General features: G+C 44.4%; 1 pseudogene; it reads right to left on the bottom strand.

Annotated features, from left to right (window-relative positions):
• Positions 1–533: 533 nt before the first annotated feature.
• On the bottom strand, positions 534–3,372 carry LOC143574178 (lysM domain-containing GPI-anchored protein 2-like; annotated as a pseudogene).
• Positions 3,373–13,490: the final 10,118 nt, after the last annotated feature.

The following is a 13,490-nucleotide window of genomic DNA, read 5'->3' as shown; positions in this document are numbered from 1 at the left end:
TATTTTGTTTTAGTTACGGTATAGTGACGAACGTGACCGTAACTGACCGAATCGCGTAGACTCGCCGCATTTTGTTTTAGTTCCAGCACCGTAACGAAAACCGACCGGATGCTGATTTTGTTTTTTTGGTTCCGGTACCGTAAATACATGATGAAAACCGGCCGAATTTGCGTAGATTCACCGCCTTAACGTCTGGGATCGATAACGGTTGGGTTTTACAAATGATCGAGTTTTTACTTACCGACGTCACGCCTTTGGTCTACCCCAAATTTATATTTTTTTGTATTAGTTTTTGTCTTAAATCTGGTATAATAACGCACGTAACCAAAACCGACCGAATTGGCTTTGACTTACCGCTTCAATGTATAGATTTTACTATCGTCCGGATTTTACCGACTGCCCGGCGCAACACGTCAGGAAGAACACTAGTCAGTTATATAATGCACTAAAGTCGGGATATGAATAATAATCATTAGTTAATAGAGGTTAAATTAAAAAAAAAATCGAAGGAATTTCTTTTTTATATATTTTGGCTAGTCAAAGACGCATGTGAGAAGGGAATTTAAGAAACCTAAAGACTTAATATTCTCTTGTTTGGTCAACAATGTGACGGGATGGTAACGGTCAAACCCGGCGTCCATACTATTCCCATCCTTATCATACGTACTATTCTCCTCAAATAGAAATTTTAAATTTTAATCTATTTGGAATATAACTATTGATATTTTTTCAGAAGCAGCTTTATATCCATATTTATTTCTTCTCTACAGAGGGATTTTTTATTTTTACAATTTGCAAAATGTTGATTGTGAACATATAGAAATATTTTTATGGGTAAATTATAGCTTTCAAATTGTTAAAACTGATCAAGCCATTAAAGCCGAAATGTATTAACTCGTTTGGCCGGTTTGAATTTACATATGATTTGTTAACAATTTACGATTTGAAAATCAAATAGAATTGTTCAATTCACGAGTTGGAACTTAAAATAATATTATGACGTGTGGCAGAGAGAGAAACTGGATAAGGGGGTTGTTGGAGCCCCCGTTGGAGCCCTGGCCCCTGGTGTGGAGGGGCTCCAGCGAAAATTTTTATTTTTATTTTTTTATAAATATATTCAAACAACGTATTATTAAAAAAACTTATAAATTATTAAAAAAACACACATTAATAAAAAAAAACACATTAATATCTAAAATTCAAATTACAAAAAAAAACATACTAAAAATTAAACAAACAATAATACTTAGGTGATTGAGAGCCTTTGTCCATCTCAAACTTTTTGAACCATTTCCTGATGGGCTGATATTGTTGTTACTTCCCTCTGTTAACACGACAAAAAGAGCAACAAGTTAAAACTTTTAGGATGACTCGAATCCAAGACATTAGGTGATTGAGAGCCTTTGTCTGGCTAATAAAACTCTTCATCTTTATCTAAAATAAAACCATATCTCTGTTAAAAGATATCATATGTTGCAACTTTTTTTTTTCTTTTTTTTTTCTGTTCTTGTCAACCATGATAACCAATGGGACCATATCTAAAATACAAAATTTAAGGAAAATATTGTGAATGAAACTGTTGACATATTTACCTAGACAAGTGGATTCTTTGGAGAGAGTAGTATAGATAATGTTATTTCCATAACCGTTATATGCGCATCTTGATAAGGTACAACTAGAATCTGAAGTAATATTTCCCAAATCAAAATTGGTGCCTACACATTGAGTAGAAGGACAAGTTCTCCCATTTCGCGGATTAAATATTCCTGATGGCTCACAGTTCACTCTGAAATATCGAAATGAAAATCGACTATAAGAATTCAAAAACAGTTGACCAAAAATGAAAACTTGAAGTTGACTTACATCCAATTGCCAGCAGCATTGCATTTGCATCGGACACAATTGTTAGCAGTATAAGCGTAAGTGCCGTTTGGGATTAGCAAAGGGTAATCCATAGAGTTATTTCTCACTTTTGTGTTGCAAACTGATAAAAATAGAAATAAAGCAAAAACGGTTATAGTTGGCCGGGTCAAAGTTAACTACCTCGAACAAAAGGTACCTTTTTTGAATAAACTTTTTAAGATTTTTCTATTATCAAAAACGTTATATTTTTCCAGGATTGCCGGTTTTAAGATGTGCGGTGGTGGCTTTATACGCGCTACTTTTTTATTATTATTTCATTTTATATTAAGCATATATATTTTGGGTTTTATCTTTCTCTTATTGTAACGAATACACCAACACCGGCTGAATTCCCGCCCGCCGCAGGTAATCATTCTCGTTATCCCTGCAATTCTAAATAGAAAACTTTGTTTAAGCGACATTAGCTTGGTGACAGCGGTATCTCTCTTAAAGGGTCATAACACTTACCAACCTCTTCTTACCAAAGTTCGAACCTAGAAGAGTGGTGTTCTTCCCCATTTAATGGCATAAACTTGTCGGATTCGAACCTTGAACGCCAGGAAGAAAGACATAAACAACCCCCCGACCATCATATCATCTTGCAAACCTTTGTCTCAGCCATACGAGTTCATCTCTCTCATCTTGCTGAACTCGTATTTTCTTGTATGTTGATCATCGTCGTCATCATGGTGATGACAGCTGTGTAGGCTTTGGTATTCATATTATTGTGCGTAGTGTTTAGAGTTAGATCTATTGTCAGTTGTTCCGTAATGTTGATTCAAGAATTTGGAGGAACAAAGAGTTTGAAGATTTGGTGTTTGCGAGACAACATTACCTTTAAGAGGAACATCAAGAATCGAATCAGGTAGCAACTCTGCAGGACTAGTCATCCCATTCAAATCCAACAAAGTGCTCTCCTTGGTATTTAACTGCTGCGCAATCCCACTCACCGTGCTCCCGGCTGCGGCCAAGTATCCGTAATGAATCACCTGCTCTCCGCCAACACCATCACAGCTACACGGCAGCGGAATCCACAGCTTCTGGCCTACTAATATATTATTGTCGTCGGATATGTTATTCACATTCTGGATCTGCTTGTACGTCACCAGCCCAGAAAACAACTCAGCGGCAATATGGTAGAGACTATCGTCGGGTACGACGGTGTAAATGGGGCGGCGGTTGGATATTCCGGTGCCGTTATGACATAAGCATGGGAATGGGATTTTGAGGACTTGGTCGGGGTTGAATTGTTGGGTTTTAGGGGTTGTTGGCGCCAAGGAGTGATGGGAAGTTTTTTATTTCAAAGAGTGTGGCTATGGCAGACAAAGTGGTGGTGTTTGGTAGTTTGTAGTCGATGAGTGAATGGCAGGTGGTGGTGGTGGCGCATCGGAAACCCAGCTGGTCTTGTGTAGTTGATTGAATGGAGACGATGGAACAGAGTATAATTAAGGTGGGGAAGAAAGCCCCCATAGTCTACTGTCAAATATGTGTAATGAGGTGGGTACATCTACATGCAGATTGATGCATGTTTGAATGACAAGAAGATGGAAAGGTTGACTTGGTGTCTTGCTAATATTGCATTATTACATCAAGAACTATTTTCTTTTGTTTTTTTTAAATAGGGAAAAATATAAGCTAAAACTCTAAAAGTGTTTTCGAAGAGAAAAAGAATTGAAGGTTTCTAGGTGGTTTGTTATCTTAAATGACGGATTATGAAATAATGACAAGTTGTGTCAGATTTTGTCTAATAAGGTGGACTTCTATCCTGTATTCCGTCAATTAAAATGACATAAGTGATAAAGTTATCTTGTGTTCCGTCATTTCAAATGGCGGATCCCACTACCATCTAATTCGTCACTTTGACTGGCAGATCTTGTATATCGAAGCATCCAGCCCTTATAATTTTTTTTGAACATTTGAAAATCATCTGTCATTTGAAATGGTAAGTCTGGATCACATATTTTCAAATGGCAAATGTAAATAGTGACTTTTCTAATCGATTTAACGACTGACGCATGTCCTTTTCTACAACAACAAATGACAAGTGTTAAATAATATTTATAGGTATTTTAAATTTATAACTTATAAGTATACATATATTGTTTGAAAAATCTTTTTTATTTTCGATAATGGTTATCTTTTATTATTATCATTATTTTTGAACGGCATTTTTCAATAATATTTTTTTAATTATTTTTTATAATCGATGTTAAGTTAATTATCGATAATTTTTCTTAACAGCTAATTTGAATCATTAACGGGTCACTGGCATGTCCTATCATCTTCATTCTCGAGAGTATCGAAGACCACTCTTAGCAGGAAACCCACCGAAGGTGAATATTATTACTTATTCGTTGAAATAATATTAGTAATATTTAACATAAAAAATATTTGTATACAAGTTATAAATTTAAAATACTTATAAATATTATTTAATACTCGTCGTTTGAAATGACAAGTTTGAATAGCAGTGGTCAAAAAGGACATGTGTTAGTCGTTAAATCGGTCAGAAAAGTTACTATTCACATTTGTCATTTGAAATGATGAATGTCTGATTCACACTTGTCACTTTAAATGGCAGATGTCTTTCAAAGATTCAAAAAAATTATAGGGGTAGGCTACTTTGAATACGAGATATGCCAGTCAAAGTGACGGATTAGAGGGTAGTGAGATCCACCATTTGAAAAGCCGGAACACAAGAAAATTTTATCAATTCTGCCATTTCAAATGGCGAAACACAGGATAAAAGTCCACCTCACCTAACAAGATTTGACACAACTTGTCATTATTCTATGATCCATCAATTCAATTAACGGTTCACCTAGAAATACCTTCAAGTCTTTTTCACTCTCCTAGAAACCCTTTTAGCTTATCATTTTTTCCTATTTAGAAAAAATCCATCAAGAACATTGTTGTGGGTTTGCGTTAACCCACAAGGCCACATCAAATAGCCTAACCACAATCAACATGTTCATAGTGAAGTTTCTTGTAATATGATTTAAGAATAACGACTACCTCTTGATTGCTATCAGGTACCATTATGTCAAGGCCGCCTCAATATTTTTCAAGGCTTAAAATGCATAATAAAATCGGGGGTCTTTTTTTATAAGAAAAATCGTTTTTGATTATGTGGCTCCTACATCATCTATAAGTATATATAATTATCGACCACAAAGCTCTTGCCTTATTTCACTTATTTAAAGACACCCTCTCCAACACATGTGAGGATCCAACATGATATAGAGGGGTCAGAAAGTAATGAGGTGGAAGTAGGGTGGTTGGAGTGTCATCGAGCCGAGCTCGACTCATTTAAATCAAGTACAATAATGCATTAGTGAATTGAACTTGATGGATTGTAAACTTGAAGAAACACTAACCGGACCCCGGGCAGATTACTGGTAACCTGGGGGTTAGATAGATGTTTCCCACGAGGGGTTAGACCCTTGGAAGATGGTTCTTCTGATAACCTGCAAAACAGACACCGTGAGCTCGTCACTGAGAAGGGGGGGGGGGGTTCCTCCTTGTGACCACCCTCCGGCGTGAGAATCAGACTAGATTGCTCTTTAAATATAAAAGTATATTAAGAGATTGCTAGAGCAGATATCAGGTATATTATGATGATAATGTGATAATGTAGTGTTGAGATGATCATACCATTTGGGGTATTTATAGCCGAAGGTAGGTTTCCAAGGAGGTATGGCCGGCTGCTACAGTGTTCCTGTTCATCAACAGTAGCCTACGCACGTGCCCTGCTGGTAGTTGGTGGGTAGGCAGCGGCTGATAGTGACCAGGCCTGCTGTGTACTATTCCCTTTCCACCAACTGCCGGCTACGCACGTGGTATGACAGTAGTTGGTGAGTAGGCAGCGGCTAATAGTGATACAGTACAGGAGCATGCTGCTCGCCATACTGTATCAGTGAGCTGTCGTATCTCTGATCAGATCTTTCGCCCATACCTCGTCAGGTACAGTAAAAGATCCTTCAGTATACGGACTGGCTTATTTGGGCGGGAGTATTCCCCCTCCCGCCTCTGTGCGGGATTGCTCCCGGCTTGGCTCATTCCTTCAGGTGACACTGAATGATCGAGAGCTAAGTGCCTTGTGCGTGTAGCCATGCTGCGCGGGTGGCCTTCCCTAATGGCTTGTATCCGAGGCTGCGGGGACAGGCGGAGTCCTTCACCATTGGGAGGCATTTCCTGCGGGACCAGCTTGCGTACTGCGCGTAAGGACGTCACGTCTCTGAGCATGGTTGGTCCTGCGGATCCAGTTGGTCTCTGCGCAGACGTCCCTGTTTAAGGTGAGTCTTGCGGGTCCAACTGGGCTCTGCTGGGACCTACCTCTTCAAGTCCCCCCAGTCCAATGTTCTTCTCCTGAGTGTTTAATAAAGTGAGGTGAACTTTTGGACTTGAGCAAAGGGTTTTGAAAAGGGGTTTTGTAAGGTTTTCCATGGGGATTCTTTCCGCGGAAGTCCTTGTCACTTGCAGAAATGCCCGAGTTTCCTGCTTGGTCTTTGGGTATGATGCGGGTAGGTCTGTAACCTCCTCGCAAGTCAGGAGCATTGAGTCCCAGTTGTATGTATTTTCCATGAGGTTTTGGTAGTTTTGAACATAGTGATCAATTATGTTAAAACCACCAATTCCATTCTGGAGCTTCAAACAACGTAGTTCTCGACGTTCCTGCTATGCGGGGATGTTATTTCCGTTTCCGCAAGCATTGCCCAGAAGATCCTTCCTGGTTTCAATTCCCAGCGGAGCGCTAGGTATGTGAAGGGTTTTGCCTTAACACTGTACCAGCGCTCGTCTTACGGTTACTTTACTTCCAAGGTATTCCTGGCGTCAATTCCCTGCGGGTGCTAGGTATGTGAAGGGTTTTGCCTGAACACTGTACCCGCAGCCGTCTTATAGTTACTTGGTTGCCGAGGTACTTGGCTTCAATTCCCTGCGGGTGCTAGGTATGTGAAGGGTTTTGCCTTTACACTGTACCCGCATCCGTCTTACGGTTACTTGTTTGCCAAGGTTTATTTGGCTTCAATTCCCTGCGGGTGCTAGGTATGTGAAGGGTTTTGCCTTTACACTGTACCCGCATCCGTCTTACGGTTACTTGTTTGCCAAGGTTTATTTGGCTTCAATTCCTTGCGGGTGCTAGGTATGTGAAGGGTTTTGCCTTTACACTGTACCCGCATCCGTCTTACGGTTACTTGTTTGCCAAGGTTTATTTGGCTTCAATTCCCTGCGGGTGCTAGGTATGTGAAGGGTTTTGCCTTTACACTGTACCCGCATCCGTCTTATGGTTACTTGTTTGCCAAGGTTTATTTGGCTTCAATTCCCTGCCGGTGCTAGGTATGTGAAGGGTTTTGCCTTTACACTGTACCCGCATCCGTCTTATGGTTACTTGTTTGCCAAGGTTTATTTGGCTTCAATTCCCTGCGGGTGCTAGGTATGTGAAGGGTTTTGCCTTTACACTGTACCCGCATCCGTCTTACGGTTACTTGTTTGCCAAGGTTTATTTGGCTTCAATTCCCTGCGGGTGCTAGGTATGTGAAGGGTTTTGCCTTTACACTGTACCCGCATCCGTCTTATGGTTACTTGTTTGCCAAGGGGTAAGGGGTATTTTCCCGCTTACTTTTTAATATTTTCGAATTTTGAATTTTGAAATTCGAAGAGTTGGTGAAAAGATAAGAACAGTCCAAACCTCTGAAACGTCGTGCGACGGTTTCTTCTGACTGTCAGGACGTGCAGGAAGTTATGGTGACGTGACAGAACATGGTCATTCCAGTCGCTTTTTCTGGCGCGTGGGCACGATTTTTCGGGCGCGTGGCCGCGAAATTACTGGCACGCGTCCTGTCAACAGCTGTTGCCAGCTTGCTTTTTGCCACGTGTCATAGTTTCATTGCACCTTCGATTTCTCTCTCTTCCGCATTAAATTCACCGCATTAATTGCGATTACTATATAAAGGGGGAGAGGGTTATTTGTAATCCATACTTTTCACTCTTCTCTTCATCTTTAAGGCGATTTCCGGCGAATACTCCTTTATTCAATCGAGCATTCTCTCGAAATCGTTCTTTTCTTCCTCTGCAAGATGTCTTCTCGTGATGCTGAAGCTATAGCTGACGACAGGGGTACTGCTGGCGAGTGCCAGTGTGCTCTGCCCGGCGATCAGTACCGGTATGTTGTCAGGAAGTTCATGCTCGATCATCTCGAGCCTGAGTTTCCTGAATCCCACCAGACCGTGTACGATGCCCCCAGAGGCAAGATCGGGGTTTATGCTGCATTTTTTGTCTATGGGAATCTTAGATTCCCATTGACAAAATTTGTTTACCGTGTCCTTGAGAGGCACGGTGTTCATTTGACCGAGCTGCACCCTATGGCGATCGCCAAGATTCGCCATTTTGAGTGGGTGTGCCGGATTTTGGGCATCGAGCCCCATGTGGACCGCCTGATGACCTTCTATACCTGGAGGTGCATCCAGGGGTGGTACACTTTGACGACCCGTATTAAGGGTCTGAAGATTTGCGACACCGAGCGCAGTCTTCGCGCGTGGAAGCAGGAATTCTTCTACATTTCTGCCCGCGCCATCCCCCTTGCCATGAAGTTTAAAAATGGCCAAGCGATACCGAGCCTTCACGCCCCCAACTACCAGGAGGCGGAATGGTTTTCGAAGATATCCCGGATCCAATCTCCGGTTTACCGGTTTGCGGAGTCCGGGATGGTCATGTTAGGGATGAGCCGGGTGTGGAAGGATGCGTCTCAGGTTCCCATCCTTCTCGAATACGGTTTGAACTCTATTCCCTATGGTATGTCTTGTCTTTCTTTTTGATACGCGTTTGTCTTCTAACTGTTTATTCTTTCAGAGGGAAATGATTTGGAGTCGCTTCTGTACCCGCGGGAAACCGATGGTCCTGCGCGGATGGGTATTCGTGCTCTGGACGAGGGCGAGTTGCCCATCCTGGAGCAAACGGCGGATCGGTTTGTGGAGGTCTATCCACTGGGCCACGAGATCCTGAGCCACCGGCGGCCAGGTAAGGCGATATTCTTTCCTCAATCCCTCAATGCTGTACCTGCTGCTGGAATTCCTGACCCGTCTTCTTCTGAGGAATCCTCAGATGCTCCTCCGTTGGTGCGGAAGAAGAAGGCTGCTGCCGGCGTGAAGGGGAAGGAGAAGGCCTCCACAGCTGATCCAGTGGTTCTATCTGACTCAGAGTCAGATAGTGAAGAAGTGGCGGGGAAGCCCGGTGGTGAGAAGACCACTGCTCCGGAGGCTACGACCGTTACCTCCGGAGAACCAACGAAGACGACGGTGACCGGTACCAAGAGGCCGGCTCCATCGGGTTCCTCCCCGCCCGTCCGTACGTTCAGGGTCAAGAAAACCCGTAAGTACAATCATAATGTCTGTAGATTTATCACTTCATAAATTTATCTAACACTTTCTTCTTTGTGCAGGCGTGGATGTTGACGCATTCCGGGGTGAAGCGCAGGGGAGTACCTCCCCGCCAATGACGGTAGGCTCGGTCATCCTTCCTGAGGCGTCGACCCAGGCGCCTGCGCCTGCATCCGCTGGTCCAGTTGCTCGTTCCTTTGAGCCAACTGTTCCGGCCGAGATGACGTCACCGCCGGCCGTGAGTGCGATTTTTACAGCATCCTTCACGGAGCCGGCGGTTACTGCTGCTGCTGAGGAGGCGGCGACCGCGGCGGCGACCACAACGGCGACCACGGCGGCTGCCACCATGCCCGCGCCACCGGCACCTACGGCCGGACCATCAGGTACGCGCAGGGCTTCCCGCCGATCTTTGCCCCCTTCCCGTCTGCCTGACCTGTTGGATGGATTTCCTTTAGGTTCAGGTGATGGGTTTGGCGGCTATCGGCCTGTCATTGACCCTACAGGTGCGTAGGGTTCCTTTCTTTTTCCCTTATGTTTTTTATCATCTTTTCCTTACTGCCTTTGTTTCTTTTGCAGTGTCGGATTCCAATGAAGTGTATGTTCCGCGATGGAACATACGCCGAGGAACAACCCTTCGTACCCCTGTGGAGTGCGTGGACTGGGCTCGCCACGCTGCTCCTCATGGTGCGTTGGGGGAAGCCATGGCTAGCTACCAGGAGGGTAGGCTAACCAATGAGCTTCGGGTTCTCCAAGCCCGGATGCAGCCGCGCGTCGAGCTGCTTTGTCGTGAGAACGACAAGTTGAAAGCAGCTCGCGCCAAGGACGTATCTGAGGCGCGTGCTCTTCGGGAGGAGAACCAACAGCTGGCGGCAGCTGCCGCCGACAAGGAGAAGGCCTTCAAGGCCCTCGAGGTTGAAGTTCAGGCGCGACTCGAGGCCCGCTCCAAGGCTGCCCAAGCTGTGAATGAACAGCTTCGGCTGGCCAGGGAGACTGCGCGAAACGCAACCGAGAGGGCTGCCAAGGCTGAAGCCGTTGCTGAGCCTTTGCGTGTGGAGAATGAGGAGCTCAAGGCCAAATTAGAGGCTCTCCAACGCGCTCATGATGCCTTGGCAATGGAAGATGCCAAGAAACTCCAGGAAATCTTGGACCAAAGAGGGGTGCTTGACCACACCGAGCGGAAGCTTAAGGGCGTCGAAGAGGCTGTCGCAAAGGAAGTTTTACTTGCCAACCTTAACAAGAGCGTAGCCGAACGCGCCCATAACGAAGCTCAAGCTGCCCTCCAATGGCTTCTTCGAGAAGCGTTGCCTCAGGTATGTTTAGCTTTATCTTCTCGCTTTTCTTTTGTAAGAAAAGGTTCTAATACTTGTATTTTTTCTTTGTAGGTTGTGCGTCGGGTCTTTTCAGAGACCTCTTATGATGATGCTATGACCGCAGCCCTCAACGCTTCTCATGAGGATGGGGAAAAGGCCGGCTTCCTGCTTGGTCTAGGGTTTGTTGAGAAAGGCGTCCCGCCTTCCAACTTCCCTTTGTTCGATGTGGATACCGAAGCCATTTATGACCAAGCATTGAACCAATACGCCGCCTTCCCGCATCCAGTGGTGGAAAAGGTCGACGAAGTAGCTGCTGCTGATGATGGGTTAGCTGTCCTCAAAGCGTTCCTCGAACCACCCCGTTCTTCTGACGGAGCGGGTCCAAGTGGAAGCGGCCCTGAAGCTTGATCCTGAAGATCCCTTCCCATTGCTAAGACTTGTATAGTTTTATTCTCTTAGGCGGGTAGTTACCCGGCCATTCTTGTAATATATTCTTGAAATATTAATCTTTTTGCGCATAAGATTGTTATTTCCTTCTTTGGGTTCCTTGCTTTATAAACTTATGACTTGCATACTTAGTTTAAATTAGCAATTTTCCAAGTGTTTAGAATAAGAACCTTTGAACGTGGTTGATAATGGGTTAAAGTTTCGCTTCCTCCTTCGTGATTGTGCGGGTAGAACCGTCACTTGCACTTGGTAGGATGGCTAAACTTTAACCTTCATCTGACCTGCGTGTAGGTTTTCCTTTTCGAAATTTCTAAGGCATTAAGGTAAGTTAACCTTTGAACGTGGTTGATAATGGATTAGAGTTTTTGCTTCCTCTTTCGTGATTGTGCGGGTAAAACCGTCACTTGCACTTAGTAGGATGGCAAAACTTTACCCTTATCTGACCTGCGTGTAGGTTTTCCTCATCCTTTTGAGGATAAGTTAACCTTTGAACGTGATTGATAATAGGTGTGAAGTTTTGCTTCCTCTTTCGTGATTGTGCGGGTAGAACCGTCACTTGCACTTAGTAGGATGGCAAAACTTTACCCTTATCTGACCTGCGTGTAGGTTTTCCTCATCCTTTTTAAGAATTTTGTTTTGAACCGTTCGACGCGCGGTTGTCGATAGGTTAGTGTTCGGTTTCCTTTCATGATTCATGCGGATAGACTGGCACTTTCATTTAATAGGATAATTGAACTCTTCCCCTTCAACTGACCTGCGTGAAGGTTTGTCAAGTTATTGGGTTCGTGCGGGTAGGACCGCCTTCCCACGCAACGACTTCACGTAATGTGAACGCCGTCACCAGTGTTGCATAGTTTAACCGTTCGACGCGCGGTTGTTGATAGGTTATTATTCAGTTTCCTTTAATGATTCATGCGGATAGACCGGCACTTTCATTTTTGGGTGCTGAACTTTTTCCCAAACTGACCTGCGTGAAGGTTTGTCATGTTATTGGGTTCGTGCGGGTAGGACCGCCTTCCCATGCAATGACTTCACGTAATTATGCGGTGAAAACCGGCATATTAGTGTTCAGAAAAGTATGAATGTAAAATCATCAGCTTCGATGTTCTTAAAGAGAATCATTTCCATTAGAAGTGGCTCTTGGCCTTTTCTTTACAAATTGGAATTGATTTACATGCAGACTGTGTAAATGAGCTCCCTTCCATGTTGGGATGGGAGTGCCATCGAGCCGATACGCACCTGGTTCGGGATCTCGTTCTTTACGCAGCATGTAGTCTCGATTTTGAAGCTGGAATTGATTCGTGTCTTCCCCAGCTGAGGTTCTATACGCACCCGCCTGCTCAGCCTTTATTGTGCCACGAGGTGCGCGAGCGTCCCATCTCTGACAAATGCTTCGACCATGTCCTTTACGTCTATGCATTCTTCAGTGTTGTGGCCTTTTGTCTTGTGGAAGTCACAGTATTTGCTCCGATCAGCATCGTGACGATGTCGGATTATTGGAGGCTTTGGCCATGGGAGCTCTTCAGTGGCGAATATCTCAGTGACGCTTTTGGTGAGTGGCGTCCATCTGGAGTTCCGGTGCGACTGTACATTATCCCTTCCGCCCACTCGATGTTGCAAGCCGGATGAGGTGTCAAAGTTTACCCTTGACTGCCAAATGCCTAGCTTTCGCTTTTTATTTAGTCTGGCGGTGAGGACGTTGTCTTCTCTCGTCTTCTGAGTGTAGAGGTTTGTGCTCTGTGGGAGATCTCTACCCAGTTGCTTCTCTGTTTCCGCATAGCGTTTTGCTGCTGTCATGATGCCATCCCATGTGGATGGCATGCCATCTTTACCCGTTAGGGTGCGGATGAGCTCTGGGTCATGTGCGCCCTGGATAAAGGCAGCGCGAACAAGATCTTCGCTGATATTGCCCAAACTTAGCTTCTTTGAGTTGAAGCGAGTGATGAAGTTTGGCAAAGATTCATCTTCCTCTCGTATGCATTTGAGGATTGTCCATTGCTCCTCGGTATACTTCCGTTGCTGGCTGAAGTGTTGGCTAAACTTCTGCTGGAAGTCTGCCCAGTCGTAGATGTGGTTGACCGGTAGGCGGTCAAACCAAGCTCTAGCAGCCCCCACCAGCGTCATTTGGAACATGTAACACCACGTGGGTTCAGTCCAATTGCTGACGGTTGCCCCCGCTATGAACCTGTTCAAATGATCGTCTGGATCAGATATACCGTCATATGTGCCTATGTTGGGCATTTGTTTGGCACTCTTTGGGGCGATTGCTTCAGCAATGTCCCTTGCAAATTTGGACGTTCCTGCATTTGCAACGTTCGGTCTGAACGTTTTAGAGAAGTCTCGTGGACTTCCACCTGTGCTTTTTGGTTTGAAGGCTTGTCCAAAATGCCTTTTCGGTTGGGATTCCGTTTCCTTACCCTTCCCTTTTGCCCTATGGCGAGGGTTCGCGTCGGAG

Source organism: Bidens hawaiensis, unplaced genomic scaffold (genome assembly GCF_021521415.1).
Source record: "Bidens hawaiensis isolate Kalapana, Puna unplaced genomic scaffold, B.hawaiensis_p1.1 tig00026856_1, whole genome shotgun sequence".
NCBI lineage: Eukaryota > Viridiplantae > Streptophyta > Magnoliopsida > Asterales > Asteraceae > Bidens > Bidens hawaiensis.
The sequence above is the reverse complement of the archived record's forward strand: the minus strand, read 5'-3'. Positions and strand labels throughout refer to the sequence as shown.